This window comes from Lycorma delicatula, chromosome 2 (genome assembly GCF_047948215.1).
Source record: "Lycorma delicatula isolate Av1 chromosome 2, ASM4794821v1, whole genome shotgun sequence".
Taxonomy (NCBI): domain Eukaryota; kingdom Metazoa; phylum Arthropoda; class Insecta; order Hemiptera; family Fulgoridae; genus Lycorma; species Lycorma delicatula.
The window spans coordinates 64,916,266-64,943,233 of NC_134456.1; the positions used below are offsets into that span (position 1 = coordinate 64,916,266).

Here is a 26,968-nt window from a genome sequence, read left to right on the forward strand (position 1 = left end):
CTTTTCCCAAAATTTTCTCATCTCTGCTTGTTATTTTCTTATTTCTTCGTGCCATTTATGATTCCTTTTATGTTTTAATTTTTCTTGAAACTTAAATTGATCAACCAATTTCCTAAATGTATCTCTTTTATATTTTTCTTTTTCATTAATAAAATAAAAAGTTTTTCTTTGTCAGTCTGTAATTGTTCATTCTATATAGATGACCTTAGTGCTTTATCCTTTTTTTCTTATTGTTTTTCAGTATTTTATATTTCTGATATTATTCTTCTGTTTTTCTTAGTTGGTACATTACATCCTTATACTTCGGACCATATATTTTTTTGAGGATTCTTTTTTAAATTTTGTTTATGTTTTTGCTAAAAACATAATTATTTATTAGTATTATTTTTAATAATAATTGTTAACGTAAGTATTTATGTTTTATAAGTCCCCCATGTGTATGAGTAAAAATTTATTATTAGTAAATGTTTATTAAATACTATTTGTGTAACTAATAATTTATTATTTTATTGTTCAGAATACAATTTAATTATTAAAAATTTTAATACTTGTTTTATGCCTGTTCGTTTTCATTTCTTTCTGCTGTAAAGTACACACACACACACACACACACACACACACACACACACACACACACACACACACACACACACACACACACACACACACACACACACACACACACACACACACACACACACACACACACAGAGAGAGAGAGAGAGAGAGAGAGAGAGAGAGAGAGAGAGAGAGAGAGAGAGAGAGAGAGAGAGAGAGAGAGAGAGAGAGAGAGAGAGAGAGAGAGAGAGAGAGAGAGAGAGAGAGAGAGAGAGAGAGAAAGTGGGGGGGAGAGTATATATATATATACAGAGCATTTGGAAAATCGCTGCTTTAGAATTATGTGGTACATTCTGTTCTTTTTGGTTTCCTGTGGGTGGGTTTGTCGGACGTTGCTGAGTAATAAACAAAGACGTCAGTTGTTGAGTTGTGATTGAACGTGCTTTGTTTCATTTATCGGAATCAATAGTTGCGATAATCGTAATGGTTCTATCGACAGAGTAACGAATTTTTCTCGTTGAACGCGTCTTTCGTGAAAGTGACAAGTATACTGATTTATGAAGCACTACTTTCTGAAAAGTTTTCAAATACTCCTGTTCTTCACCGTAATGCAATTCGAATTCTTAACGAAAACTTTCGGGCTACGTTGAAGACGCTGATCGAAGTGGAAGACCGCATAAACTAAGAACAGAAGCTGCTTGATATTTTGAATGCTATGGTCGAAAGGCCATCAAAGTCAACGCGTAAATTAGCACAGCAGCAAGATATCGGACTTGCTACCGGACATAAAGCTGTAAGAAAACAATTGAAATTTTTCTCCTACAAGTAATATGTGTTCAAGAACTGAAACCTATAGATCATGGCAAAATATTAAATTATTACCAATGATTTAAACGTTTTATCGATCAAAATTCCGTAGGTATCCTCGACATTACTCTTTTTAATGGATGAAGTTTGGTTTCTTCTGAGGAGGTATATTAAATTCACAAAATATAAGACTGTGGTCAACAACCAACCCCCATGAATTTCACGAACAATCTGTACACGAAGCGAAAATTGGAGTCTGGGTCTGTGTGAGTTGAACGTGGGTCCAATGGTTTTTTTACAATACAGTTAATTGTGATTGTTATTAACAGACTTCATTTTTCAGTTAACAAAAGTGGAAATCAATCACGGTTGGTTTCAACAAGATGGAGCCATAGCGCATACAATTAACAGATCTGACTTTGTTACGAAATGTCTTTGGTGAACGAAGCATTTCGAGGTGTTTGTTGGCCTACACAATCGCCCGATCTGATTCCTCTTGATTACTTTCTATGGGAGGCAGCGAAACAAGCAGTGTATCGCCGATAACGGCATACATACAAAACATTTCAGTACAGCATCGGGTTAAAGTATTTGAAAACAATTTGAAACTTGTGCAGTGTAGTGCTGATTTGGAGGAGGTTATTTTCAACATCTTTTGTAGACTGTTCCAGTTATTGTAATATTCGTTTCTATAAAATAATGTATTACCTTATAATAGTATTTTAACAGTATTTTTATAAATACAAGTAATAATTAAGAAAGTTTCGTCATACACTTACATAATTCCAGTGCACAGCAACTTTCCGAACGCTCTGTATAAATTGAGCATTAAATTTATTTTTTTTATAAATAAAAATATATGAAGAAGTATTGTAATATAGTGTATTGCTCAAGAATGTAATTAATTGTTATTTTGTTAATGTAATTGTTATTTCTGATATTTATATCGTTCTGGATAAGATTCTTAACGTTTTTCTAGTTGTACAGTATTATATCATTTTTTTTGCGCCCAGCGAAGATTCGTTATTAGCGCCCGGAAGCAATGATTCTATAATAAAAAAAAATAGTGCTTGTACACGAACGCTAAGTATTACGGGCATATAAACAGTAACATAAAACAAATAAGATTAACGGTATTCTACATAAAGGTGTAAAATTACATAGTTCTTTGTAAATATTATAGAATCGCCAAGAAAAATAAAATTTATGAACTCGCAAAAATTTGAATGGAAATTTCCGGGGGGAATTTTCGACCGATAGCTTGCTTACATTTTTCTCTGCTACATCGAGCAACAGTCGGGAAAGTAAAAAATATTGGAATTAGAGCAAAATTCAAGTCTCGTGAACAATTGTGTCATCATAGAATTTTTCTATTTTTACTTTTAATTTGAGTGTTTTTAAACATAATGTACTTAAATTAGAAAACATATATTAACCAAATGTATGTTGTTTGCTTGTTCCGAATATAGAATGTCAAACTACTATCAGTTCTGTCAAATAAATGAAGATTAAAAAAATATTTTGATAAATTTAATATTATTACTGTTATTGTATTTTTATTATTGCTAAAATAAATGATAAAAGATTTATATAACTAAGTGCTGTTAAACTATACGGAAATTACAGAGATAATTTGTATTATATTAACTAAAAGAAATTGCCTCATCAAAAATGATACATTATTAGAGAAATTTTTTCGGTAAATTACTGAAAATACTCGTTAGTTTAATAAAATAAATTAATAACTTTAGAAATTTGCTATTTAGAAAATAAAAGTTATGAAATTATTAATCAATGAAATAGGTTTCATAACTTGTAATTAATTTGAAAAAATGAGGGCTATCAATATTTATTTTGTTAAATTAGAAGTATATAAAAATTATGATTGACCACAATAATGTGCTACATTATTAAAAAAATAACAGCGTGGGCGTGATAATACCTGTCATTGATATAGATAAGTAGTTTATACAATGTTCTTTTAATTCTTCCCTACTCCCAATAAAGTATATATTTTATAAAATAATCTCAAAATTTTTTTGTATTCTTTTCATTGATGAAAGAGTTACGACAATAAAGCTGAAAAAAGGAAAAACCGGGACTTTTTTTGGTGAAATCGTGATATTTACCCTTGTCAAACTTGGCTAAAATCCAAATATTAACTGTTAATTTTATTTTTTTGAGGGATTCCATGATAAATAAGTATTTGTCCTCCTCCAAAAGATAAATATAAAAAAATTTAAACTTAAAAACAAAACAAAAAAATTTTAACGCGTCACTTGTAATAAGCATAATTCGCAGTAACTGAGATAAGTCCGTGTATGCATATTTACAAATTAGTACACATTTATTTTTAAGTCGATATTTTTTTTTACGTTGGGTAATAAAATATAAATAGTAAAGATTTTTTTTTTCGTACTATAAGTAGAAATTGTTTTATTTCTCTATACCTCGACCCTTTTATATTACCTTGCATTTAAAATCACAGGTACCGTTTTTTTTTTTAATTTCGTATTCAAAGCGTTTTAAATTTTAATTTTTTATTGTTTAATTCACAAAATGTAATGCCTTATTATGCGCGTTGGAGTATAGGGTGTCTTTTAAGTTACAAGAACATAGGGAGTGCCGTTTGTAGGTATGTATATAATAATAATAATAATCCATTGTGAGAAAGGAAGAACGATTGACAGAGGAGGATTGGTAATTTATTTTCTCTATAATTTCCCAGCGTGTGGCAGCACTGGAGACACCAGCTGATTTCCTCTCTATGAATGAGAGCTCAACTCTTGTCGGTCCATTGTCAGGTTCTGACCTTCCCTGATTGTATAGTCTGTGTCATCACAACTAGACAACATTGTTTTTTTTCTTCTAGAAATATTTGAATTATGTAAAAACATTTACATTTGAGTTTTTTAATTTGTTTTTTATATATTGTTATTATTACGTGCGTATGTTTCTTATTCATTGATTGGCTTTCAGTAGGTTTATGACATTAAACTTGAATTCGTAGCATTATTTTAGTTTTATAAATTAAAACAGCATTAATGTTTTATTTGTTTTTTTTAGTTATTTATTTTTGTACGGATAAAATTTAATAGGGAATACTGGTAACTCTAATTACGATTTATTTTGGAAATGAAGTTTTTTAATTTATTATCTATCTGCCGCAAATGTTGTTTATTTTATAGCTAATGCTTCCGCCAACACCAGTAGTATTTTTCAGTATGAATAAATTTTTGTGGGAGTTATGTAAAATGTTCTTATGTTGTTAAAAACAAAATTAATAATTCTACTGTTTAGGATTTTTAATATATATATAAACAACAGCATTTTGTTAAGTATTTTAATGATGATTCAAAATCAATAAAATGGTGATTGTGGAACAAGGAAATTACTTTAAAAAATTAAGATGATAAATACTGTATTAATACGATATTATTATATCCTGTTTTAGTAATGGTGTAACACAAGTTTTATTTTTCTATTGATTCTGGAAATGATTTTTATATTTTGAGATCGTGATTCTTTGTTATTTTTTTTAGTAATGTTTATTTATAAAATGATGTGACTTTATACATCTTAAAGTGTGATTTATTAGTTTTTTAAAGCAATTTATTAACGAAAATTTACTCATGTTGTGTTTGTGCCAGATACAGGGACAGAGGGCCCCGTGTCTGTAGCAGTAGATTTGAGAAAACGGTTCTTAAGAATTCGGCGTCATTCAAATCTAATCTAATGATTTTACCCTCGATAGAGGTTCTAAAGGAGGCAAATGAGGCTTTATTAATTTTTTTTTTTTAATGTAGTTGTGTGCCCAGTTATGTTATTAAACCCTATTCCGGAACTTTGTGATTTTTACCCTTTTGTCTCAGGACTATTTGCTAACCAGTAATATTCATAATTTTCTACAAAAATTAAAATGTTGAAAAACAGAATGCTTGTTTTGATTATTGCATATTAATATGCATAGTGCATATATTTATCCTTTACGTACTATTTTGTTCAGAATGACAAGCCGATATTTCATTCACTGCTTAAAACTTTGGCTTAAAGCTCCCTATTTTGTTGGTATTTTATTAGTTTGTCATTTCACTCGTTAAATAAGTTTGAAAATGTTTGTCATCTTGAATAACAATTTGTAGCAATAGATATGAAATATCGCAACTGCTACAAGCAGTCGTCCTAGAGTGTTTATTCAGTTAATCACCGTAATTATAGGATGATGAAATACTTTATATACATGTAATAATTATAACGTTTTTTTTTCTTTCTAGAAGTAATATAAATGCTATCCAATGTTTTTAAATCATGTACAGCAGTACGTGATTTAAACGTATATCTTGATCTCAGAGAGGTCTGAATGTAAAATTATCCTAGCCAAATTTCTCCTGCTTAAACGAAGAATGACTTAATAAATTTAAATGCGAAATAAGAAGACAAAAAGTAATGAAATAAACAATTTAAGATTAATTATTTGTTAAATATATCTGATTTTTAGATCAGTAATAAAATAATAGTAATAATTACATAAATAATATGGAAGGTATCAACACAGCAGACTGAAATCGACGATTGGTATTTAAAAATGTAAATAAAATTATTGAGTAATTAAATTATTACAGTAAATTTCTTGATTTCTAAAAAAAAACCAAAAAAACAAAACGACGTTCGACATTAATTTGTTCATCATTATTTGTTCAGCATTTTATATATATATATTTTTTTAATGAATACCTTTTTCCTAATAAAACTGGTATATACACTTAAATTTTTTTTTTTTTTTTTATAAATTAGTATTGTTAACAAAAATACGGGAAATATATATTTCCCGTATCACACACACACGCGTGCGCGCTGAATGAATAATTAATAATTGTGTGCGCGCGCGTATATGCATGGGCACGCGCGTGGGTTGATCGCGTGTGTTGGTGTGGATGCAGCAATGTTTGTTAATTTGGCAATCCGCCGGTTGAGGGCGTCATGGTCTATTGGTGTGGTGAAGAGGGGCGCACGTGATACAAGGTCGCTACGAGGTCAACGAACTTTCATCAGCACTGTGTTGTGCTAAATATAATAACACGCGTTTACGAAACATCCGCTGCTGATTTATCCTATTTTAGCTGATTTTATTATTAATTTTTATATAATATATTTATACGTTAGTTTAGATTATCATTAGTTTAGATTCAAAGATGGAGGGTATAGTTTGCATTAAAAAATGACGTCGTAAAGTTCATATTGTCTTATCAGTTTGTTATAATATAGCGCCATCACATTCATTATGTCCCAGTGAACTACATCGTTGTAATAATTGATATTATTATTTATATATCGTATATATTACAAAGTATTATGATAATTTATTTTTTAATTATGTTCGTTCTTAAATGAACCACGATTTTTACGCGTTAGCTTTCATTTCATTATTAAAGAAGTTCACTATTTTTCTAACGTTAGGACTACATATTTTTCTCATTAAATGTAAAGATTATTATTTCATGTCAACAGCTGTAGATTGTAGAACTAACATTTGCGTTGAGAATTTAACGTTAATGCCAGTAAAATAATTTTATGGAGCCTCTGATATTGTGTAGCCTACCAAAATTAATAACTATGATATTGTGTATACTATCATAATTAATAACTTACTAATCGTACGAATATTAAATTCTTAAAGTTTATCAAGGGATTCATTTTTAAGCGGAATCAATTTTAATAAATTTTAATGTCCGAATATTATTTTGTTAGATGTCACAAAATTATTCATTGTAAATACAAATCTTAAAATTTCACAATTTCACGTCTTAAAATTTGTAAATTTTTATATTTGAACATGTTCTAACCTATTTAGAGCAGCTTAAAATTTTATCTTAAATTTCTTTTTTTAATATTACCGTCCATAGAAGGGATAAACGTACTTCTTACGGTGAGATCTCTGAAGTTTAAGTGATTTCGAATGATTCACTAACTTTGACAATTCTTCGAAAGATCGAATATCTTCACTGTGGACTCAGTATGGAACAGCACACGGCTGAACTATAATTTTTGCATCGATAGGCCAAATAATTTAAACATGCTTTTCCTCCGGATCCAGGGGTCCAAAGAGCCTCCCTAAAACTATAAAGATATCCAGGATACAGTGGCGGCTCGTAGCTAAAATTAGTGAGGTGAGGGTGCTGCTGTAGAACATTTTTCTGGCCCTTTTCAAGGCCATGGTTAAAGTTCTCTGTAACATAAAAGAACCGAAAAAATGAATCAAATAGAATAGCTGGAAGAAGGATAATAATCTAATTGTACACTTTATCACATTCAAAAATATGGCGCACGGTTTTTACGCACATTGTGCTTAATAGCCGCGCTTAAACCGAATAAATAAAATGTCAATACAGGTAATATTTTTAGTATTATTAGATAACCTAATAAAATGTTCGCTTAAAAACACTGAAGTTCAATAGGTTTAATTTAAATTTCTATATACACAGAAACAAATACATAATTAGTTTTTACTAATTACCTTCTCTTTTGCCCTTCCAGCGTGTTTTTGGACTGATTATGCAATCAAAGATTGCTCTTGCTTTCCGCTATCTCCTGATCACTACTGATAAAACAACTACACCACCTTCATATTCCTTCCACCGGCTAAACTAAAAAAGGGAACGGACAAGGAACGTTCCATACACACGCGGAGTAAAACAAAAACAACTACCTTCCGCCAGCACGTCAAGGTCGGCACTGCGGAAGCGACAGTGCTTTCTCCCTCGCAGCCTTGCGTGCAGCTTCCTCTGTGTGCATGTGTACAATTATATGTGTACAACAGCCAAACACCATGATGCTGGAAATGTGAAGCTCATAGTTCCATACAAAGATTTTTGTATCTTTTTCATAAACTGGGGGGTGGCTACTGACATTAAGCTTAAGGATTATATATTGTACAAGTATAAAGAAAGAATTAAAGAAAAAAGGACTCGTTATATTAAATATTACTAATAATATCAAGTAGAAGTAGGGGGTGCTGCAGTTCCACAGTGCCTATGCGCGAGCCGCCACTGCCAGGATGTTAAATCAGAAAAACCTTCATCGTCCTGTGATCGTGAGACATATGAAAGTCTCGATTAAATCATAAAATGCCTCCCTGATTCCAACTAGCAGTGATATTATGCTGGTATTTTCAAGTTGAGGCTAAGGATGTTTGCCGAAATAATTAGCGAAAATCGTATCCCTCAAGCTCAGAAAAATCTTAATAATCTTTTAAATCATGTGTATAAATGTGGCTTAGATTAAATAAAAACCAAAATATTGGTCGATGATTTTGTTTTAATGAAATAGTTTATTTTAATTAGTAAATATACTGTTTTAGTTCTATCTGCAGAAAAATTCATGTAATTTATTCATTTTCTGGTGCTTTTATTTTTAACTAGGTGGCTGCGGCCAGCATTTCAACGTTTTTCTTACCATTTCATATTATAGGGAAAACCAATGTTCGCTGATATCTTGACTCAAGAGTTGAGGAAAACGTTTGGGTGAGAACTAATTAGGTGTGACTTGATTATCCGAGTGTTTTAAGTCATTGCCCGTCCCAGTAGATCAATTAGTTCTCGAATTATTGAGGTTTTCAGAATTTTTCGTAGCATTTTATAATATAGGGAGGATTAAGTATTTTATGGTGCTATTCATATCAAGGTTTTGTCATCCAATGCATCCAAGCAAATGCTGGAGCAGCTCCTTTCGTTTTATATCGTTCGTAAATAATGTTTTTATTATTTAATATACATTACAATATTAAGAAAATCAAAATGAAGAAAAATAATGACAAAAAATTGAACTAACAACTGTATAATAAATTGTTTTGTGTACTATAAGCAGTACGTTGTTTACATTAACGTTTATTCTATACTATTTATTTTTATAAAATTAAAAAAAATTATGCCTACAATAGTTTTTTTAAAATATAAAAAAAAAAAACTATAATAAATGTTAATATAAAGAACGTACTGTTTATAGTACACAATACAATTTAGCGCACTAACGTAGTAACAAAGCAGCAAATGCAGTTTGCTGCTACTTTGTTGCATTTTGCCAAGAAGTGCTTCATTAAAAACAACAATGAGAGCACATACAGCAAACCAACGTATCGTGCTTCTTGATACGAACGTTAGGGCCAAAAAACTTGATTTGTGCATATATTTTCAGCTTTTTTTCGTTCTGTTATGCACTATTAAATCTAACGCATTTAAACTAATGTTTTTATATACTTTTTTTTAAAAACTGCAGCTGCATTTAAGTACGCATCAATTATTAAACTAATTATTTTCAAATGAATGATAAACGTCATTATTTAAATTATAACAGTGATAGACAAAAAAAAATAATTACCTTAATTTTTAAAATAAAAAAAAGTAGTAAAATATATTTTAAAAAAACTTTGGTAAAACGTACTCTCAATAAAACTATGTGTTGTGATCTAGCGTAGAAGCGCCTCATTCAAAATAAAAATACGAGCACACACAGCAAACAAACTAACCAACGCACCATGCTTCTTGATAAAAGGGATTTTATTATTTTTTTTTAATTTCACTGCATAATTATATATATTTTTTACATTATGCCTTCAAAACATACCCGGTTAATAAATGTACTTTAACTGAAATGAGCTACAAACATTAAATAATTAATTTAAAAAATTAAACACAAAAAATATTAAACGTGAATAACTATACTGTAGTTATATTTTTAAATTTCGACTTCTTTGAAATCTGTACCAGTCAAAAAAATAAATACCGACAACTTACTTGCTATTAATTATTTAATGAATTGTAAAGTTATTTTTTACTTTATAGTATGATTGTTTACTTTTTTTAATATTGGTGGATCCTGAAGAGAAAAGAGGCCCATGAGCGTTAGCTAATGAAACGTAGAGGAGGGAAAGTATTAGAAACCGAATACAGAGAAACGAGTAAACTAACTACCGGGCACGAGTTAAGGCTGTTATGGAGTATAGAAATATGGATTTTTTTTTTTTTACAAGTTTTCCAACTAATTTTCTTGGTTTCGCCTAATGACTTGCAAGATATACATCGTCACTATAACAATCTAATACTTAATAATGATGCCCCACAAATAAAAAAAAATCTTCAAATAGAGTGTGTGTGTGATTGTGAAGTTTTTTGTTTATTTTATAAACAAAAAACATTTATTGTCTGTTTTATGATATTACAGTTATGACATCAGTTACATTGATGTCATTTGGAAGAAACTTACGATGTTATCAGAGAAATTCCTACAAATTAAAATAATATCGTGGAATTAGATGCAACTGGTGAAGGATAAGATTTGAACATACATTAAAAAAAAAAAAAACACGGGTCGAATTGAGAAAATTTTTTTTAAAAAACCTATTAGTAAAATAAAATATAAATTATGTAGCATTCTTATTAAATGTTAGTCTACAGTTAACGTTTGGTTATTGATTTTAAGAGATTTGATTTATGTTTTTCTTTAAAATAATTTCTTGCAAAAATAATGTTATGGAAATAAAAATGAAAGTGAAATGCTCTACCGTTAGTACGTAGTCTCCGTGATGTACGTAGTCTCTAATAAGCTTAAATAAAATGTCTTATTAATTTGGTAAAGGTTAAATTTCTCTCGTTCACTAGTTCGTTCATAAACGTGCGTTTATGAAATGAAAAATTACAGTTTAAAATAAGTGGAGATCAAATATTTGTCCTTAGAAAATTGTTATATAAATATATTATCATAATTAATTAAACAGTAATAATTAATATTTATCAAAATTGGCAGATTTTTTTTTTTGATTTATTTATTATTGAACATATTAAATTGACGGTTTTTTGTTGTTGTTTATTCTTGGCTATATTATCTATTTAATATTATGTATGATTTTATTGTTCATTAAATTCTTGCCCTTTTTTCCCCAGTTTGCCATGGATGCTTGTTGTTCACGGCATGGTTACGGCGTTTTGGAAGTAACTTGTGTCTTAATAATTACGTGACCATTATGATTACGACGTTAAAGTGATTGACAGTTTTAACAATAATAAATTTAATTTTTTTCCTTTGTTAAAAAGAATTTTAATGTTAAAAAGTTGGCAAGCATTCACGTAATTTTTGTATATTTAATACAATACGTTGGGGTTATTGACTGACTATTCGTATGTTAGAAAACATCGCGTAAATTTATTAGTGTTATTGTTTATTACAATCAATATTATAGCAGTTTTATTTTTTAATACATTAATTCATTAAAAATTATCCCGATTTAAAACGTAAAATGGCGGGATTTTGTAGTGAAACTGGATTCACTTTCAGATGAAATTGAACTCCCCTTTTACGCTGTTTTATTTGATTATTTTTGTTTGATTTATTTGTTAACTATTTAAAGAGTTTCCTTTATTTTTTGAGTTTTATAGTAATTATTTTATTGTAGTATATAATAAAGTACCAGAACCATGTCAGTGTGTGGTCGTCGGTTTGTTGGTGTGAATGTGTTGGTCGCCGGAAGCTGTGCTTGTGTTGGTGTGTGAGCTCGCGGTACATCATACACTGTTGACCTTGAATATTATGGAGTGAACCGGCTTGGCTTTACATGATATCTCCCAGTGTCTATATGCCATTTTAAAAACATCGACCCCATACGCACACAAACTCACACATACTTCTCCCTATTTCTCATGGCCATCAGTTTCTTCTTTCCACTTCACTATTTCTTTACCCCTCTTACTTTCGTTCTCGCTCTCTCCTCTTGTTTGCTTTCTTATTATATACTAACCGTTCACCAATCCTCGGTGCGTATGATGTATTTTTATAGATGTAAAATTTTGCGCTATGTAAAAATAAAAGTAATAAAATTTAAACGATCGGTATTGAAAATTTTTACTTATTCCCGATATTATTAATTTATTCAAAAAATACATATGATATACAGTAATTAATACGAAGTAATTTATAATTAAGTTCCGTTAAAAAAGGGGGCAAAATTGCGACACATTTACTATAAATGTAGTGTGTTTTGTGATAAATAATATAATTTGTTATCTGACAATGAATGTTGCTATGCCAGGCACGACGTTGTTTTAATGCATATAACATCTGTTAATACGGTGGTTTGCTGGTGATATATCTTTTCTGTCAATTAATGTTAAATTCTTCTTTTTTTTTTAATTTCTTTTTCTATTATAACTTTTTTTCACGCTGACTTGCGTGCGTGATTGACTGAGTGCGTGAATGTATTTGCATTTCATTGTTGAACGATGAGGGGCGTTAGAATTAATGATCTGTGATTCAATGGAATAATGAATGAATAGTAATGTCTGTGCGTACGAGTTAGCTTTTGCGCGCGCGCGTAGACACAACAATTGGATAGTGTGAGCTATGTTCAAGAAATGTTATATCGTGTCTGTAAAATATAATATTTATTGTTGTTAATATTAGCTTCCGTTTAGTCTATAATAATTTTTTCAGGATTTATTACTAGTTTTATTCTTAAATATGAAGTGCATTCTTGCAAAAAAATTAGGTTTCAATAGGATTTTAAAAATTCCGCTTATTTATTTTTTAAAAACGTAATCCTTTTTTCGGTTATGAAAGTATGTGAGTGAATCAAAATTTTGTATGTACTGTTAACGTTTTGAGCAGAATAAAATAAATCCACGTTCAACTGTTCGTAATTATCTTAAAGCCGAATATGTATGCAGGTAGTACTTCATTAATCATTAGTACTCCATTAATCGTTATTCAAAGCGGAGAAATTACGGTTTCAATAGAACGGTGAATTATGAAATCAGGATCGAGAAAAAAATGCTGAAATTAAGGAATCAATTTTTAAGACTGGAAGTATTCTCCCGAAGTAAATAAATAACAGTTTCTCACTATACGGTGGATATATCCTATATTAATTTTGTCGTAGACACTTTTGTAAACTACTATATAAGTTTTTTTTTTAATGAGAAAGGAACTGGTTCCTACCCTGCAGTTCTAGATCTAGTACTCTTAGTCATTACTTTCTAGGTTCTATTTAACAGCTGGTGGCAAGGACTAAACTAGCCTTAGATATACTCCTACCTTGAATTACACCAATTTTAAGTGATAAATTTAAAAATAATTATAGAAAAAAACGTTTCTATTAATACGTTAAGGTTTTTCATTTTTTGATTGTTTTAGATTTAAGTTATTTGAAAGATTTCAGACTGCAAAAGATGTTTAAATAGATTAACAAAATGAGAAATAATTTACTATAAACATTATTTTGTCTGAAACATGGATCTCAATTATGTAGATACGTTGCCAATACGTTTCTCCATGCTACATGTTATAGCGAGGGGAACCTCGCTTAGTGCGTGTTGTTTAAATTAATAATTTAGTCTAATTGTACTATAGTTTATAAAAATAAGAAGAGATGAAATGCATTAGTTTATGGCAGGAGAATTTCGAAGTTTACAAAAACAGGCTATGATTAATTGCATAAAAGAAAGAGTATTGAAAAAAAGGAGAGTCCTGCAAGTCCTACAAAAACTAAATCTATTAACATACATGGATTTTAGAATTAGAAAAGTATTTATTTTTATTTTAACAAAAATTACATTAATTATGAGAAAATAAACAAAATTACAAAGATTTTCGTTTAAAATATGATGTTAAATTTCAAAATTGTGGAAATAAAATGGCATGATACGGTTTGATAAGGGGGAATTTTGATATATTAAAGGAACTACAAATTTATGTCGTAGTCTTTAACAAAAAAATTCAGTCGTAGAAGGTCTCTAGGATTAAATAGTACTCCTGGGAGGGAGTTTAGTCAGGGGAAAAATTACAGTTTTTCAAATTTTAATTGTTCATTATTTTGTATGAGTTTCTGAATTAAGATTTACTAATTCAATCCACTATGGGATTAATAGAATAGATTTTTAGGAAATGTGGATATACATAATAGTAAATAAATATTATAAAACTAAAAATTTCCAAGCGTTTTTAATCGGCTTAATTTAGTACTATTAAAATAATGAATGTTGATGCACATTTCTTTTGTATAAATTCTATAATGGATGTTTTAATAAGAGAATTGCACTTCTTTTATTGTATCTACGTATTAGACAAGAGAAAGAAGTAACTTCACAACGAACGTCATGACATAACAAGCATTTATAGAAGCATCTTATAAGAGAGAGCATAAACTGTTTTGTAATTCGGTTTAGTCGGGGAGTTGTTCACATCTTGTGTATATTAAACAAAAAAAGGAGAAACAAGACTACTCTGCACTGTGGTTCTCGGCCCACCCAGCGGCAGCCTCCACATCTACCGAACGCTCCCTCTTTCTCACGCATTCATCAGTCTCAGTCATTCTCTCTCTCTTCTCCTTTCTTACACACGCACACATACACACACAAACACTCCACTTTGTCTTTCACACTCTTTCTGTCTTGTATTTCAGATTTGTAATACCATTACGTTCAATGCGAACTGACGTGGCATAGCGTGCCGTATCACATAATCTTACCATAGTTCAGCACATAGCAGCACCGACTCACTAATTATTCAAAATTAATAAATAAATAATGGTAAAATTATATTTTTAATTAATTTAATGTGTAAAATGTCTCCATCATGATTGAGTTCATGTGAACATTGTGGCATTTTGTGGGAATTTTTATAGATATTTTTAAAATATTATGTTATTTAATAATATTTTAACGAATAACTATTTCAACTGATTTAGTTATATTTAAAAAAAAAAATTCTGTATGTTTTATAATACGTACAGTGTACTGTTATTATGACGAAAATATTTATGGTCTGTTAATAATTTGTTATTTATAAAAATATTTGTAATAAGTTCTCTTATATTGATATAAAGCTGGATTTTGGACTTTGAAAGTAAATTTACTCGATTTTTGTGTACTGATTGAATAAGTTACGTATTTTCAAATCGAACTGTGCAATAAGAATTTTTCTTGAACTGATTATTTACCGATAATTATAAAATTTATTTTTTGTTAATGTTATACTGTATTCGTAAGAAGAGATGATCTATCGTGAACAATTTCCGCTATTTTGAATTAAAAATTATAATTATGTAAAGGTTTGGATACTAACAGCTGTTACTTATCACATTTTTAGCGATTAAAATCAAGTATTTAATTTTACGATTATAACCTACCTATACTTTAGCTATATTATCTATATTTAGGCTCTTCAACAAGCAGTTTACCACCATTTCAACATGATTTACCCGTTATGTTTGTTAAAAGTGGCATGTCATTAGTGCGAGTACTTTGGTTAGCGATGGATATTTTGATAAATCTTTTCTTTAAGGTACGGTAAGAATATTAAATTCTACACAGAATAAGATTCCGCATTATAAAATGATCTTCGAACTGGTTTAAGAATGAACGAATTAATAATCATAAATTTTCATTGAAATTTTGTTTTTTTTTCTTCAGGCAGTGTTAATATTAGAGTCTACGTTATTACTTTACATTTTAATTTCAATTAAATTTTTATTTTCTTATCCGGGTGAACGTTTTGATTTTAATCGATTAATTACAATAATTTTTAGAATTTTCAAAGAATGATTTTCTTTTAGGTAGATTTCATAATAAAGTTGTCTATTGTAATGGATACCATGATTCGATTTCCAGAAAATTTCAACATATCTTCGCGTTTCACATCCCCCAGACCCCAAAATTACCGTCAGTTCAAAATTTTATTTATACATTTATATATATTTCACTTTCTTGTGGACACGATAACTGCCATAATTTTGCGCCAATCACTTTCAAATTGATACATAAAATATAACGACCCAAAATCTGAGTCAAGTTCGTTATTGGGAAAAATCGGACCATGGGGGTGGAAATGGGAGAGCTTTTTCGAAAAAAACAAAATATCGCTATAACTTTCTTATTAAGTAAAATATCGGATTCGTTTAAAGTTCCTACTATTCTTTGGATAAAGACCTAAAACTTATCTAAGTAAAGATTTTTGATATCACCAACCATTGGCCCAGGGGGTGGAAAAAATCGGGTTTCGGAAGACAAAAAAATCATACCTCCCTTAATAGGCACAGTATCGAATCGGTTTAAAGTGTTCGTTAGTCCTCTAAACATTACCTAAAACTTCTGTCTGAAACAATTTTTAATATGACCAACCCTTATGGCAAAGGATGACCAAACAGTTGTTGGAATTGTAAGAAGATAGGGCTTGTATGCTAAACATGTGAAACTTTTTTTCACATGCATCCATTGTCGTATTGAGTATATTTAGAGTTTTTCTTAACTTTAAGGTGGAAATCTTTTTTATCTCTTATTTCTTTATTTTCTTTCTTTTTCCTGTTTAGTCTCCGGTAATTACCTTTCAGATAATATTTCAGAGGATGATATGTATGAGTGTAAATTAAGTGTAGTCTTGTACAGTTTCAGTTCGACCATTCCTGAGATGTGTGGTTAATTGAAACCCAACCACCAAAGAACACCGGTATCCATTTATATCCCCTAATTAGCACCGGTGAAGTCACCTCCGCCTTCCGGCGTGCCGAAAGGGATTTTTTTTATAATTCTGAGTAGAATACGTGAATTTGTAATCAAAAACCGGGAGAAGGAAAGAAGTTTATTATTAAATGGTATTTAATTATCTTTAAAGTTGATTCACAAGTTTCCGCAATTTTCGTTGATAATAATGTTAGTTTATTTCTTCAGCAAAGGTAATCAGAAACAAAAAAAAAATTAGGAAAGAATTAAAGAATTATTCGTAATATTGCTCAAAAGGTAATTTATAAATAGAGTTAAGAAACAATATATTATAGTTTTTCTTGATGAATTATTTTAAAATTAAATACATTTATTCAAAAAGAAAAAAAATTGACTTAATATAGCGAGTTATATCTTGAAGTAGAATTGTCTGTACTCGCTTTAAGGCCTTTTTTTTACTTCATTGTTGTAGGAATTTAATAAACGGCCTAAAAAAGATTCTTTTTTATTAAATTTGTTTAAATACTATGCCCGCTATGTTGCATTGCAAACAGTTTACATATTCTAAGCCTATTTTTTTTCCGTAATCCACTATTTAATTTTATTAAACAGAGTCATTAATAACAATAACATATATTGTTTCCAGTATTTAACTTGTAAATATTAATAATGAACTTTAATTTGTTAAAAGATTTTTTTATCCCTTTGTCAAGTTAAAAAATAATAATATTCAGTAACGAGAAGTGTTATATTAGTTCGTTTAATTACCACCGAAAGTGTCTTAGGTTTTGTTAAAAAACAATATACATATAGAGCTTTGGAATTTAATGAACCTAAGAAGTCTGTCCCCGGTAATATCGTGTGGGTTATCCTGTACCTGTTTAATATAATAGTTTTGGAATTACTGTTCTAGATCACAATGTCGCATCAGAACGGCTAAATCAAACGATAACATTTAGTGATTTGGCATAATTTTATTGGTTTATCTAAATTTATTTTTATTTATATCAATGTGTAGGTAAACCAGCATTTACACGCATGGTTTGTTTCGTGCAAGTTGATGGATTTCTTATTTATAAATAATTAAATAAAAATTTGTGTTTCATATAGGCCAATACAAACAGCATTGTCGTTCTTGGAAGAAAAGCATTATACTAACTTAAAGGAAAATATATTGACAAAGAAATTGCAATCAGATTACAAAGTAAAAAGGCACGAATTCTGCTGGAAATACCAAGATACTAAGAAGAATAAATTATATTGTAGGATGATATTTTAAAATAATCTTTGCAAGGATAGTTATTTCTTACTCGGAAAAATACTTTTCATCTTTAAATTTTTACTATAGTCTAAGTTTTTTTTTTTACCCCGGGACCACCGTTAGATATTGCTACAGAGGATGAGGTGAATGATATGTAGCGTGTGAAAATACCATATCTGACCAGGATTCGAACCCGGGACCTCCGGATGAAAGACTTAGACTAGTCTGTCTTTTTTTTCACCCCACCCCACGGGCCGGATCCACAACAAAGCAAAGCACAGCCCAGGGGGTTGTCTACTCAAACGGGCCTCCCCGTCCGCCGGTCATAAGTCTAGTCTGACAGGTCAGCCCGCCGGTTAGATCTTTTCATTACCTGCCTCTGACCCCTAGGGCGGAGTATCTAAGCCCGACTATGTCGTTCCTGGACCCAACTCCAGAAGCCGGGACTCGGTCTTGATGCCATTGCCTGTAGTGAGAGCATCCTGTGCAGGCACTCACACCGGGTCGCAGTGTTTTTGCGAAGGGATGAGAGTCCCAGTGCCTCATCACTGTCGCCCATCCGTGCAAGCACAGACGAACGGCAGCTCCGCAGGGGGCTGTCCCTCAACCCATCGCCACCCCATCCTCCCTGGCTTTGTGCTAGAGTATCCGTGTCACAAAGTCAGTTACCGCACGAAACTTCTCTGCCCCTGATAACATACAGTTTACGATTATGTTAACTGTAAGGGGCCCAGTCACCAACTCACAGGTGTGACGTTCAGCAGCCCACGTCCGGCATTCGAACACGACGTGTTCCGGTGCATCGAGCTCTCGAGAGAGGCAAAAGGGGGCAGAGTATAGTCTTAAGTTAAAAGTCGTTAAGTTAACTGTAAAAAGCAGTATTATTATGTTTATAAAAAATGTTTTATTAAATCAAGATATTGATTTATGACCGTTTATTGTCGGTTTTTACCGAGATTGTGATCGTAAAATAAAAATGTAGTGAAGTGGATAAATTGTAAATTAATCCGGAATTTTAAAAACTGTTTGTTCATAAAAATTAATTAAAAAAATATATCTTGTAAAATCTTCGGAAACAGTTGAAAACAAATAAAAAAAATTGTTTGCTTAAAAATATCAGCCGATAGCTGTTATGGTAACTTTTTTTTGACTTAAATCCCCATTCTTAATAATCCCTTTTTGTGCTTTCAATGGTTTTTTCTAGGGTAAACAGTACTACTGGCTGACTGTTTAACCGATTAGCTATGGCGTTGTTTTTAGCGAATACATAATTCAGTAAAATAAACCGAACTGCCAGCCCTTTTTTTTTCAAAAATATTTATTTTAATCGATGTTTGATGTGTTAAGAAATCTGATGATCCGTATCAACGAGTAATCAGACTCTCGTTAATTTGTCAATTTTATCATTAGCTATAACGTAACATCGGAGAGATGTAATGAACCAAGAAACTTTGGGGTGTTGAAGTTACTTTATCTTCAGATTTTTATTGATCTATTATCCGGACGGTAACCCGGCCGATCAAAGTTAATATTGCACTGTTTTCGATCGGCTATGTGTAATATCAGATGTATCAACTATTAACACCCGCCGTGTATTTGTAAGTGCAGTTGAATGTGTCTTCTAATTTTACTTTCGGTGTACAAAGAAATGTTTTATTAATTTATCCCATGCTGTGCGTTTCTGTTAAAATATTTTTCTTGGAAAAGAAGAATACTTCTGGGGGTGGTTTCCTCTCTTGGCGCCACCCTTAATACTCGTTTAACTGACAGATAAATACAGACACACATTCATAAACACATAGAAAAATGTACAAAGGCAGCTACTTGACCTGAAGAAAGGTCTAAAATTCTTAGAAAACCACCCTCCACACACAACATACACACACACACACGTGTGCGCACGCGCTCTTCAAAATACAGTTGCTTTATATATAGTATGGTTTATAACACTTGTTAGAAACCGAATCTGGCATTATAAAAGAATCTTTTTCTTCAGTCTTGACTTGCAAAAAAAAAGATAATACCACCTGTAGACCATTTCACCTGTAAGAAGGTGTGTAAATAGATGTACGGTAGACTGCGGAGCATTCCATTGGCATCATGTTGTTAGCTATTGTTAAAACCTGTAGGATGCAACTCGGAAAAACAAATTATACATTGTGTGATTTAGGATGAATATCCAAAATATTCCATGAAATATTGTTGTGAACTCCTTCGGAATAACTCCGGAACTTTTTGGGAAATTTTTTAAATGCGCGAACCGTACATAACTGTATTTTGGCTCCCGCGGGAACTGCGGTGGATTAATATAGAAAGAAGTTTCATCATCCATTATTTCTAGAAACAGCATTTTATTTACTTTTTAAATCTTTTTGCACATTTAGGTCTTACCTTCATCAGTACTTATAATATTACTTTTTGTATGTACGCGGTCGATTCTGTATACAAAAAAAAAGAAAGTACAAACATTCTGATTCCAAAAAAGGAAATTTTTCCACTACAGAAAATACGTATTTCTAGAAGAAAAAAAATTAATGTATACATAGACGATGTAATTACTGATAATGCAGCCTTGAACAATAGACCGATACAAGTATGTAATGGTACGCGGCTATTTATAAAAACAAACCGTTTGTGTTTGATACTCACGATCCAGTCGCATTTTAACGATACTGGGTTTGCGCTGGATATAGACTAGAATACTGGACTATCTTATGTCATGAATACTAATATAAATACGATAAAATAAAATACAATACAATACGATGTAACAATATGAAATCTTGTCTTTTATTTTATACCGACCGGTTCAAGTCTGTTCTTGGAGTTCAACCATTTCTGTTTACCGAACATTCCGATCGAATCGAATACCATACGCTGTAATTTATATCGCATATTTTACATCTTTAATGTATTTTACAATAAGTTAAGATCATTTGGAAACAAAACTAAAAATTAGTAAGATTTGAAATGGATTTTGATTTATTTGTCCTACCTTCTAGATTAAAAAATTATATATGCTCATTTCGTGATTTTATTCCCATTATAGTCAGGTCCAGTGATTTTTTAAAATTTGCCATTTCATCACGGATAACTTGGAATCTTAAATGTTGAAAGGAAATTTAAAGTAAAGAACCTCTCGTTTATGGAATATCCCTTCATCGATCCCTTCTAATATTTTTCTGTTTTTGCCTTATACTCGTTTTTTTGGCAATCGTATAATAAATCATAAAAAGAGTTCACGCTTATTAATCCTAAGTTTTTTTTACTGGAATCCCGTGACAAAGAAAAATGGATAAAAACATTTTGTAATTTTTTAATTAGGCCTTAATCTTTATGAAGTGTACTAAGTGTTCTTTACTGGTTTACTAAGTCATATCCAACATTCAATAAATACACCGTGATTGTTAATTTACTTCGCGTGATACTGGCCATCCTCTAGTACTGTGGTTATTTTAAGGAATTGCCACCGCCAGAGAAAGTCCACTAGCTCTTTCCTGCCTTTTTATAAATCAGGTGTAGTAGGCGTAAAAGAATCTTTGTGAAATAATGATTTATTTTTTTAAGAAATATTTTTATCGTATTGCTCTATTATTTTCTTCGTTTTTTTTTTTTTTAAGTAAGTCATAATGATTTAAGAATTTTTTCCGATAAAAAAATTAGTGATAAGGTAGAGGCCAAAGATTAAAATGAAAAAATTAACAGACTGATAAACCTTCTAGGTTATTTAGTATTTTTTTTTTAATAGGATATTTTTTTACTAACACCAAATGTCCTAGGTAAATATATATATATATATATATATATATATATATATATACACACACACACACAAACACGGCAATCAGATTCGTAATTGTACTGAATAATTTGATTAGTGAAAATAATTTATATTATGGTTTATCCACTTACAAGTTTCAATAAAATTATTTATTTATTAAACATTTTCTTGTTATGTCAAGTATGGCAACGTTGTTTAATAATCACGCTTAAAATTTAACCGTAATTTTAATTTTTTTCTTTTTTATTGAATATTCTAAACTTTGTTTAGTCGGTTACGAGATTCTTTGAAGTCATTCTTTTATATGATAACAACTTAAACAATGAACTTTTATTTTACTAATTTCTTTGTAGAGTACAAATAAAGAAATTCAAGAAATGTCAACACTAAAAAGTAATTCTGATGCAAAACTATTTTAATTGATTTATTTAGGATTATCGTAGTGATAAAATGAAGTAAAAATGAGTTTAAAGTTAAGGTGATTTTATCCGTTATTATCCGTATTAAGTAGTTTTTATCCGTTATTATTATCTGTCTATTTCTAAGTTTGTAATAGAATCTTACATTTTTTATTAAAAATGATGAAGAATAAATAATTTTAATGAAAGCAATAAAAATGTTACAACCGGATAGCCTATAAATTAATAATAGTTACTTAATTTAATTGAGTATTCTGGTTATGCAATTAATAAAATATGGATCAGCTGATCAACTCTGCGACTGATTCGGCTTGTAACATTGTTAAATATTACGTCCATTTTTTTTTTTTTTAATACACAATATTAATTAACAGTGTTATCGTTTCTTAACTCGTAACCTTTATAGATCAATGGAGTTTGTCATGAAAAAAAAAGAATTGAAATCCATTCACGCATATGTGGCTAAAATTTTGCATTACCTAACTACATAATATATTTATAAGTTATGACCTTCTTGGCTTGCATTATTTCCATGTCAGATTAATTAGAATATTATTAAATTTATTTTTTTAAGCATCATTAATTCTGATTAAAATTATTCATACTTTTTATTAAAAAAAGAGTTTTCTTTGCATTACTGCAGTCGCAAAACTGGAGGATTCTTGTTTTTCTTTGCTTGTGTGCAAAGTGTACTTAATTGTAAGTTATTGAAAAATAGTTGTACTCGATTTTAGTAGTAGTTATATTGTAGACTCACCTATTGCTACTATAAATGCCTAAACAAAAACTAAGATTCGGTCAATTTCTAAAGATAAGCAAAAAAGGAAGAATTTTGAAGGTCTGAATATTGTTACTGAGATATAGGTAATTTATGTAAGGATGTGTTTTATCCTGATAAATTATGATTAAATACCTTATTTACGTTTGCGATAAAAAAATAATTTTGTCTTAAATTTACTGCCAATTTCGAGACATATATACTCATTTTATTATTTTTTCTTCTTACAGTTCTTCGTCGATTATTATATTTTTCTTCTTGGCTAGTACAACATAGCCAACGACATTGTTATTATTTGATGAATTATTCATAAGAAGTCAACGTATTCGATTTTTAAAGCAAATTATTCCTTGTAATAGAATATGGTACTTTTATAATGGCTTTTATTAAAATTAATAAAATAAAAATTGTATTTTGTACGAATAGAAAGACTACAATATGTCTTTTAAAGTGTTTGAATAAGTTATAATCTTAAAAAAAGAGATCGCTCATCAGAAATCTATTAATTATTTGTAGTATTATTTTCAGCATAATATATAACCTGTGAGGATTATGTAATATGGGACCGTTTATTAATATAGATTATATCTATGACGTATTGATAGAAAGGTGTTCGTTCATAACTTGTCGCTTTACATTATTTCAGTCGGCTTAATGACATCAACTCGTGCATACAAGACGATGATTTCCATCTGATTTGGTTTCTCCTAAGATTCATTCTGAATATTTTTCAGGAATTTCATCCTTAAAAATATTTTTGTACTATCCTAACCTTCTAATTCTTCTAATCAAGTTATATGAGCTTAGCAACACAGAAACCGCTTATGAAATCATGAAATTAGAATCTCTAACTGTTAGAGAGGAACAATTACATTCCTTCTTGTTAGAGCGTTCTCATTCCGAAGTCAATGATTAACGATCTCGTAATATTGTTTTAATCTAAATTTAGAATGTTCCTAAAAACCGTTTGATTCCTGAACAAACCCGTTTCTACTTAAGAAAGTAATCGATTGTTTTCTTAAATTTCTGCCTGTGTAATCCAAGAAAAAATTTTTAAATATTTTTACTGTTTCTTCAAAGAGAAATTAAAGATTTTTGCGCCCGCTTAGACGCTCCATTACAACAAAAATTACACTAATTATGTGAAAACTTTAAAAACATAAAATATACCCCCGCCAAACAAGTCGAATTATAAGAAAACAGCGAGACTTATTTCACTTTCCATACCTGGCGTGGGATTGTTGTTGATTTTTAACTGTGAATGTGACTTGTGCCCCGCTTACAGCCGTTGTGCTGTTATTGAACTCAAAGATAAATCTATAAATGTTATTATTAGTAGATGTTACTTCTCCCACAACTTTTTACTGTATTAACGCTGAATTGTATTAATTTTTATTAATTTTCGCGAAACGTTTTAGTATTTTTATTTTAATGATTTATTCTACTAGCGTATCTAGGATGTTATTATTGTAAAGGTTACTTGCATTGTTCACGCCCACGTACATGAGTTTAACCATATTACTATACCATCTTAGGTTTATATTTTGGTCTTTGTAGTGGAATTGTTAAAGGAAATATCTGAAATGAAATTTAATAATATTTTTATACGGAATACGTCTTAAAATTAAAAACAAAAAAATTAATATAGCGATTTAATTACTGCTTTAACATACACGCTATAAATAATAAAATCCGATACTCCGTAGATCACTCTCTAGATTAAAGTTTAGAATAGGAACTGTACCGAGCTACTTTTTCATGTTTCTCCCGGATTTTTTTTTATCGTCATAAAGTCTCATCGTATTTTGAAAACTGTGGGTTCAAATTACGATTCTGATCGACCACTCTGAACTAAATTTCTTTAGTTTCTGAGCTGTTGAAGCGAACGCTAATAATTTTTTTAGGTCAGATTATATTCAACTGATCTATTTAAAATTAAATCTGTTTAAAAAATATCAGTTTCTAATTTAAAATAATGAAATATCTTTGAAAATTCACTTATAATTTATTATTACATGCACAATTAAAGAATAGACGGTCGGTTCTCTTCCGTTATCCTCCCGCCAGTTGTCAATTAATTAATGAGTTTCAATGATATTTTCAGTACTTTTACGATACTATACTTCTGTTGCAATTAACATGTTACAGAGAGAAAGAGAAAATTTGATTATATTATATTAGGAGACTGACTTATATTTTTGATAATGCCAACTGACATATTTCTACTCTGGTTCATTTCACGAAGTTTTTTTTTTATATTACTTATCCTTTCTCATAGTGATTTATAGTTGGGTTTCTATTGTTACCGTATTGAACATTTTTTCTGCGTAATGGATGTTCCCGGCAATATATCGTTTGTACCCACCGGGCTGGTCTAGTGGTGAACGCGTCTTCTCAAATCAGCTGATTTCGAAGTCGAGAGTTCCAACGTTTAAATCCTAGTAAAGGTTACTTTTATACGGATTTGAATACTAGATCATGGATACCGGTGTTCTTTGGTGGTTGGGTTTCAATTAACCATACATCTCAGAAACAGTCGAACTGAGACTATACAAGACTACAGTTCACTTACAGTCACAGATATCATCCTCATTCATCCTCTGAAGTAGTAATACCTGACGGTGATTCCCGGAGGCTAAACAGGAAAAAAAATCGTTTGTATGAAATAACTCGGAGAAAAAATACCCCTGCTCGTATGTTCTAAAATTATAGTATTTTTCCAGCAAATAAATTATATAATCTTAGATAAGAAGTGCTTTTGAAAATGCTAGATTACTGAGAACGATGGCGTTTTAACAAAAGGAATGCCGATTTAACGTTCATCTGCGTTCGCATTCATGGTGGAAAGGTTCCAAACTAAGTCTGGAGAGAATATCTTTATATATTCGTGGAGTTTTGATATGTTAGTTAAATTCTGTGACGTAAACTAAACAACAGCAGATTAACTGCGGAAGGTATTTGTTAAATAATATTCATTACTTATTATATTCATAATGTAAAAATAATTACTAATAATATATTTATCTCAAAAATCATTGATAAAAATTTGTGGGAGGATGACGGAATACTCATCTAAAATTGAATCTGATGGGAAAATATGAATCAAATTAATAACATTTTTAAATGTAATTAGCAGAATACACATTCACTATAGGTACATGTGTTGGTCACGCATTGTAGGCGGATTCATTTCATTTTGCCAGTGCTTCTAAAAATAAAAATTTAGTTCTCATAACTAAATGATCATTTATTCAGTTCATTAGTGTTATATATTTTTATCTGCTTCTGCTGTATTTAAAACTGAACAGAAAATAAATTTGATTTTTTTATTTATTGAAAATGTGTAAACTACTTAATATCCCAGGTCAATTTCGATCACTTGTACAGTTTCCGTTCAAGTCGATTTACTAGAAATAAAATAAAAAGCTGTTTAGGGCGGGGCGCCGGGCTAGATGTAATATAATACAACACAACACAGTCGTATACCCCACCCTCCGGAAGCTGCGACTCTTTTAAGATGCCGCACAACTAAGGGATAAAATATTTCCCTTTGCAGACTATAAATTCCCTCAGAGAAGTAAGACTGACAGCCTTGAAGACTGGTTTATGTTGCAGCAATCTCTTCTTCTCTTTGTGTCATTGTGTCATGGAACCGTGGGAAAATGTATAGGGCTGGACATTGCCCTTCAATCCTAGACAAGAGAAGAAGACAACTGACCTCACACTTACATTTTCTTAGGCTTACAACTTATCTTAAAAGTTACTTATTACAGTAATGTTCTTATTAAAAAGTAACATGTACCACATCAAACTTCTTTACACTTGAAACATGCATCATACACATATGCTGGATGTATCGACACCACAGAAACATTGTTTTTCAGC

General features: G+C 30.3%; 1 protein-coding gene across 1 annotated transcript in view; it reads left to right on the forward strand.

The window, feature by feature from the left end:
- Positions 1-26,968, forward strand: part of LOC142318875 (G1/S-specific cyclin-D2-like) — a 67,151-nt gene that overhangs the window by 32,168 nt on the left and 8,015 nt on the right. The window lies entirely within an intron of this gene.